The 7,500-nt window shown below is 38.7% G+C and overlaps 1 protein-coding gene across 2 annotated transcripts in view; it reads right to left on the bottom strand.

The window, feature by feature from the left end:
* LOC128684046 (uncharacterized) overlaps positions 1-7,500 on the bottom strand; it is a 919,796-nt gene that overhangs the window by 758,333 nt on the left and 153,963 nt on the right. The window lies entirely within an intron of this gene.

The following is a 7,500-nucleotide window of genomic DNA, read 5'->3' as shown; positions in this document are numbered from 1 at the left end:
CACACACACACACACACACAGACACACACACACACACACACACACACACACACACACACACACACACACACACACACACACACACACACACACACACACACACACACACACACACACACACACACACACACACACACACACACACACACACACAGTTAATTGCTCACTCGACATTGGTGTTCGAACACGTTGAGTGAGCCTTAAGTGCTCCAGGTCACATTTTAAGTGAAATATGAATTGTTAAATATTTTTCACAATGAGTCAATATATTCATCTCAAATTTTAACCTTGTATGTGAGGGTCGAGTTTCATCTCTTGGACCTCTTCAGCTGTAATTCAGATTTCTCTCGTGCGTTGAGCTATAGCCCTTTCAGTTTTTGAGTATACTGAGTTACAGCTCCTGAGCTACTTAATTTTACCTAGTTAAATTTCCTGGGTTTCTTAAGGGTACTGAACTGCAGACCAAGGAAAGATAGAGTACTTGATTATCACTTGTAGCAAGGCGAAAATGTCTAACTATGTAATATATTGATATTTATACCTGTTTTCTTGTAGGAGAGTTAGAGCTCTCCTCTCTTGATATTAAATTTTAGCTTCCTTTGTGCAGCATGATAGTAGTTGCAATATTCTTGTCACTCTCACGAATGATGGTAATATAGATTTCTTCCGCTACACGCTTCTTCTGTATTCATAACATATATTGCAACTTGCTGCTCGGGGGGATGATCTCATCAAAATAAATTCCAGATACAATGAAGATGTTTTGTCAAACTATCTAAAATTTACTACGTCAATTTCTGACTTGGTGTTCGTCGTTATTTTCTTAACGCGCAAATCTTAATTTCTTTGTTATTAGTTAGGTTACATTAATGTAGTTTTGGCTAGGTTAGATTAAATTAGATTCTGTTAAGATAGGATACCCAACCCTGTACAACCTACCACGAATAAACACATTAGAGAAATATTAAATATGAATTAATTTATGGCAGTTAAGGCTCTGATTCATTGGGTATTTCTGCTTTCCTTCAAACTGGATTAACTTTGCCTTGGAATACAATTTGTATATGCATGTCCCTGAATTTTACCTGTAAAACGGTGTTAAATTTTCATTCCTGTTAAAATACGTTTAGTAAATTCTTATGGACAGGATAGTACCATTAAGTTTACCTTGTGTTCAGGTAAGTTTATCATTGTAGGAAATTAGTAAAAGAAACTTGGAAGTGCTGAAATCCATGCGATAACTGAAAAATGTCTCTACCGATCGCCATCAAATTTTGTCCAGGCCTGGTATGTCTTTCGGAAAGCAAGGTTAACTTTGTTATTCGGTTGCATAAATCCCAGCTTACCATTTTTTTTAATAAACAGTGATTCTGATTTCCATTCAATAACTAAAAAACAAAATGCTTCGTCTGATCGGCTTCATAATTTCAACAATTATGCATGCAATAAGAAGGATGACACCTTAAAAATTTACACTATGCAAGAACAAAAGTGAAATCTTACGTAATTAATAGAACAGTGGACTCGTTGTAATCAGATCAGTACTGTAGAATGCCGTTTCTGGTTAGGCTTCAAACTATCATTATTTGTGGGCTTCATTAAAAGTAAGTTTAGTTTTCTCTTTGACCTGCGTAATTATAAATTGCCAGTTATATTAGATAAATTGCTTGTCACATAATAACGAGAGTCTCTTCTAGTCGGCTTCAAACACTAAACTTTGGGATATCTTAACTGGAATTTTTTATTTTGAATTTGACTTGTGAAGGAGCCAATTTGTCAATTTAATAAAAAAAGAATATTAAATTGGACCTTCTTAAAAATACAAGGTCAAACATTTTTTTTTTTGTAGTAGTAATGAGAGTTATAATTATAATAGAGTTGCAAAATAAAAAGAACAATTGAAATCTCGTGTTTTTAAGGCACTTTTAATTTTCACTAATATAGCAAACCCTTAAAAAAAAAAATTGTATGAGTTTATGCCAGAGTCAACCGTATTTAGCAACAGTGTTCCTGTGTTCCCATATCTTTATCCAAGCCTATCATTCATGACTTCAGGAAACATTATCTGACCAGCTACAAATTTTCAAACCTCGTCAGCAATTACTGAGGGTCGTACAACAATTGCCAAGTGCAGGTGCTCTCTGCTCGGTTTTATATCTGCTATTTCCGAAACTTATCTCCATGTGATAGCTTTAGAAAGCCTCTTTTGATCGGCTTCAAAATTTCAACACTGGTGTATCCTACTAAGAAGAAGGTTGGTGCTGTTTGTGGAGTGAGTACCTGCTATTTTGCCACTTTTAATTAGGATACGATATTGCAATATTTTTTCATTAAATAACTGGAGGAGGGGGTACCTTAATGCTGAGAAAGGGGCTCTTGATTCAAAGAACTGGAATATTCCTTCTCTTCCATGGATCAACTCTGAAAGCTTCCTATTCATCAGTCACTATGTGATCCCTGAGGTTCAGTACTTCTTCCCGATTAAAACTAAACAATTGGAAATGGTATCATTCTTTAATGTCAGATGGATCTTACAAAATGGATACAACTTTTTGGGGTTCAGGCTGTGTGGGTGCGAATTTTGAATTCTGAACAATAACTGGAGAAGTATGGCTTCTGTTCAGCTTTAAACTTTTAGTGCTGATGTGTTTTCTTCAAGAGAAGCTTTCTCTTGATTTTAGGTTGTATAAGTTTTAATGTGTCAAATTTATTAAATAAAAGGTTTTCCTTGATATAAAAGGTAAATGTCTCTTCCTAACTTTATTGGGCTATAATACGATAAATCTACATTAATAAATTTTTATGTGGCCTAAAACCAATTGAATAAAGCCTACAGCAAAAGCCCCAAACCTAAACAAAAAATTAATCACTTGCGTATTCTGGTAACAGATACTTAATTATACTTTCAAAACAGACGGATTGATTTTGTCCTATTTGAGTCCCAGTTAGCCTTTTTTTGTGAAAGAAACTGGGAAAATTGAAATTTCACGTTATTAGCCCAATATCGCTGAAAACATGATAATGCAATTTCTCAGTGGTTTCAAACCTAATGTTTAGGTGTTTTAGGATACTGGTGCCTCTGAGATCACATGAGAATACCTCTTTAGATTGTCTTTAAATTTTTAACTTTTTTTAGTTGAAGGTTTAAATTAGTTTTCGGCTGTGTATGTCCCAATTTTTTTTTTTTTTTTTTTTTTTTTTTTAAGAAATTGTGATAGTGCTTATGAGACAACTTATCAATGTCTCCTCTGATTCACTTAAAACTTTCACAGCTAATATTTCACTACATTAGAAACTTATGCCGTACCTCTGCAATATTGCTATTGAGTGCACTGAGGTACAGCAGGCTGGGTTTATGCAATATGGGCGTACCTTTCTTACATCGCGCAGTGACCGCAATACGTTTGGTTGTTTAACACTATGGTAGGAATGCTGTAGCTTCCTCATTCACTCACAAACACCCAAGATGTCTGGGATATCTTCCTGCTCTATTAACACCCAGTACACTATTCATGCGGCTGTGTTTGTATGTGTATACATATTCATCTTTCTTTCGTTGTAATTCCTTAATAGTTCTTGTCTTTGAAGTGTTTCCTTTCAAATTCCAAGGAAAAGTGGAGTAGAATTCTTCCTCAGTAAGTAATGGGTATCATAACAGTTGGTAAAATGATGCAATAAGCCAGGAAGTAGAAATATCGGGCTGTCTGAATGCGCATGGGTGTAGTAAAGATGAGAAGAAAGAAATGGCTCCTAATATTATAAATAAAAAAAAAGTTTGTCCAAGTAATAAGCAAAAACAGAGTTAATGGGGAATCTGGAGAATTTCAATGAGGGGAAGTAAATGGGTGTATCTGAAAGAATACCAGCACTAAAATAATTTAAGCGAAAACTTAAAGACATCACAAGAAAGTATTTCAGCCAAAAATTAAAAATCCAGGACACCTCACCTCTTCAACCTTTCACATGAAATACAATTTGTTAAAATACCCAGCATAAAAGTGTAACCCTAGTGAGAAGTTTACGTCCATAACATCGTCTGCTCATCCCCAGCGATATAAAACTCGTCTTACAGAACTAACTTCCCTTATTTTGATAATAAAATTCTCTCAGGACGACCATTGAGCAAACTCGATCAAACTTTCGCTTTATGCCAGCGGAAAATATCCATCTTGAAATATTCTTCATGGTAAGAAACATAGCTTTTTTTACTGTAGCTAAAATAGGTACTGTAACGGCCAGCAAGTGAGTGCAAGTAGTTAATCGCTTACAAATATTAATGAATTAGTTATTAAAAATAGGTTGCTAAAATAAAGCTTAGAGATAATCTTGATAGCAGGAGGGAAAGATGCCTCGTAAGTTTGCCTCAGATTACTGCGTTTATCTTGACGTGAAACTTGCGCTCAAGTTGGGCAGTAAATTGATACTGAATTGTTGTGGCTCACATGATGCTGATGTTGTGGCTCACATGATGCTGGCGTTGTTGTGGCCCACATGATGCTGGCGTTGTTGTGGCTCACATGATGCTGGCGTTGTTGTGGCTCACATGATGCTGACGTTGTAGTGGCTCACATTATGATGGCTTTGTTGTGGCTCACATGATGCTGACGTTGTTGTGGCTGACATGATGCTGGCGTTGTTGTGGCTCATATGATGCTGACATTCTTGTGGCTCACATGATGCTGACGTTGTTGTGGCTCACATGATTCTGACACTGCTGTGGCTCACATGATGTTGACATGGTTGTGGATCATATAATGCTGACGTTATTGTGGATCACATGATTCTGAAGTTGTTGTGGATCACTTGATGCTGACGTTATTGTGGCTCACATGATGCTGACGTTGTTGTGGTTCACATGATGCTGACGTTGTTGTGGCTCACATGATTCTGACATTGCTGTGGCTCACGTGATGCTGACGTTGTTGTGGCTTACATGATGCTGGCGTTGTGGATCACATGATGCTAACATTAATGCGGATCACATTATTCTGACGTTGTTGTGGATCACATGATTATGATGTTCTGGATCACATGATGCTGACTTTATTGTGGCTCACATGATGCTGACGTTGTGGCTCAAATGATGCTGACGTTGTTGTAGCTCACGTGATGCTGACGTTGTTGTGGCTGACATGATGCTGGCGTTGTTGTAGCTCACGTGATGCTGACGTTGTTGTGGCTCACATGATGCTGACGTTGTTGTGGCTCACATGATTCTGACACTGCTGTGGCTCACATGATGTTGACATGGTTGTGGATCACGTAATGCTGACACTATTGTGGATCACATGATTCTGAAGTTGTTGTGGATCACTTGATGCTGACGTTATTGTGACTAGCAAGATGCTGACGTTGTTGTGGTTCACATGATGCTGACGTTGTTGTGGTTCACATGATGCTGACGTTGTTGTGGCTCACATGATGCTGATGTTGTGGATCGCATGACGCTAACGTTATTGTGGATCACATTATTCTGACGTTGTTGTGGATCACATGATTATGATGTTCTGGATCACATGATGCTGACGTTATTGTGGCTCACATGATGCTGACGTTGTGGCTCACATGATGCTGGCGTTGTTGTGGCTCAAATGATGCTGACGTTTTTGTAGCTCACGTGATGCTGACGTTGTGGCTCACATGATGATGACGTTGTGGTTCACATGATGCTGACGTGGATGTGGATCACATGATGCTAACGTTGTTGTGGCTCACATGATACTGACGTTGTTGTGGACCACATTTTGCGGACGTTATTGTGGACCCCGTGACGCCGACACTGGGGCACCGTTGGAGTGGAGTGTACACACGACGTGTCAGCTTCATAGTCTCAGTGGATTATTGTAGGACTTCGTTGCGTCAGCAAGAAGCTGTGCAGAGGACTGTGCAATATGAAACTCTGCACTTCTTTAAACTAATCTAACCAGTACTAATCTAGCCAGTACTAGTAAACTAATCTGACCAATGCTAGTAAACTAATGTAACCAATGCTAGTAAAGTAATCTAGCATATGCTAGTAAACTTATCCAGCCAATGCCAGTATTTTCCTAGGCAAAAGAAAGCGCAATAGTGTATAGTGGATATCTAAAGTTGTGAACACTTTATAATTCTGAGTGTGTTGCCGAATACACACTTAGTTTATTATCGCAAGTGTATGAAAAGAAACGGGATTCAGTATGCTATAGGAAAGAAGGGAAAAGACTAATTCAGAAGTGCTACTAGCACATTTAGTCGAAAATAAAATAAATTAATAGCCAATTAAATATGAAGGAAGCCACGGAACGGGTGGAGTTTGAAGCCATGGCGAGTGAGTCGTAAAACCCCAAGCCAGTGGTTAAGCCACTCACTCGGCCTGTGTCTTACTGTAGCCAGGTAGCCGAGTGGCTTACACACTGGCCTGAGTTCTACGACTCGCTCGGCATGGGTTCAGTCCCCAACCGTTCCGTGGTTTGTTTAAAATCGTGTTATTACGATTTCATGAGTCATGGTAGAGTGAGGGAAAACCGGAGGTTATCCTGAAGAGGCCTAGGTGACCAAAGAGCCTTTAATTATGCAGTACGTAACTATAGTTACGTACTGCATAGTTAAGCACCATAGTATAGTGAAACAATATGTGACAAATGGTTTAGAATGTCACTTGTGCAATATTTGGGAATCCTTATTGAGGAAACGTTTCGCCACACAATGGCATCATCAGTTCGGTATAAAGAAGAACGGTGAAAAAAAGAGGCGGAGTTTGAGGTAATCAGTCCCTCTGGCTGAAATCTGTGTTTAGTCCATCAATGACTGATGGAGTGAACATATAGATTTCAGGCTAAGGGACTGATTACCTCAAACTCCACCCCTTTTTCCACCGTTCATCTTTGCACCGAACTGATGATGCCATTGTGTGGCGAAACGTTTCCTCAATAAAGATTCCCAAATATTGCGAAGTGTTTTATTCAGTGAAACAATACGAGGAATAGGGCAGTGAAGTGTAGTGAGTATCCTAGGATGGACCAGTACAGGTCTCAGCTTCGCCCACCCGAGTGACGTATACAAAAACGTGATTTGACAGCTGTCTCCAGCGTCTCGAAGCTAAGTCACTTTCATTTTTAGGAAATTTCCATAGGAGATACATGGAGTTTAACGGAATAAAAATAGTGTTTGGGAAATAAGTGTAGGTGTACCAGATACCTTATGGAATACTGACAGTGTACACAGCGCTGCAGACTTCACCATGTCTCGAGTTTTCTCCTAGTCATCTGCCAGACGTCAACACACAAGTCAAGATTAAGTTTCAGCTATCAGAAAAACGTAATATTAATAGTCAAAACTCTGTAGCTAAATGCGAGGCAATATACTCTCTATCCATGGGCAGACAGTGAGGTTGACAGTGTTCCCAGTGCCGCCAGAGCGCTCCACATGTCAATAGACGGCTGCCAGATGTCTTCAGGAGTCACAACGATTTGAACTACGAGCTTGATATTACTTGAATTGTAATGACAAGTTTCACTAAAC

Source organism: Cherax quadricarinatus, chromosome 3, assembly GCF_038502225.1.
Source record: "Cherax quadricarinatus isolate ZL_2023a chromosome 3, ASM3850222v1, whole genome shotgun sequence".
Classification (NCBI taxonomy): Eukaryota; Metazoa; Arthropoda; class Malacostraca; order Decapoda; family Parastacidae; genus Cherax; species Cherax quadricarinatus.
This window is presented reverse-complemented; position numbering and strand designations above follow the sequence as displayed.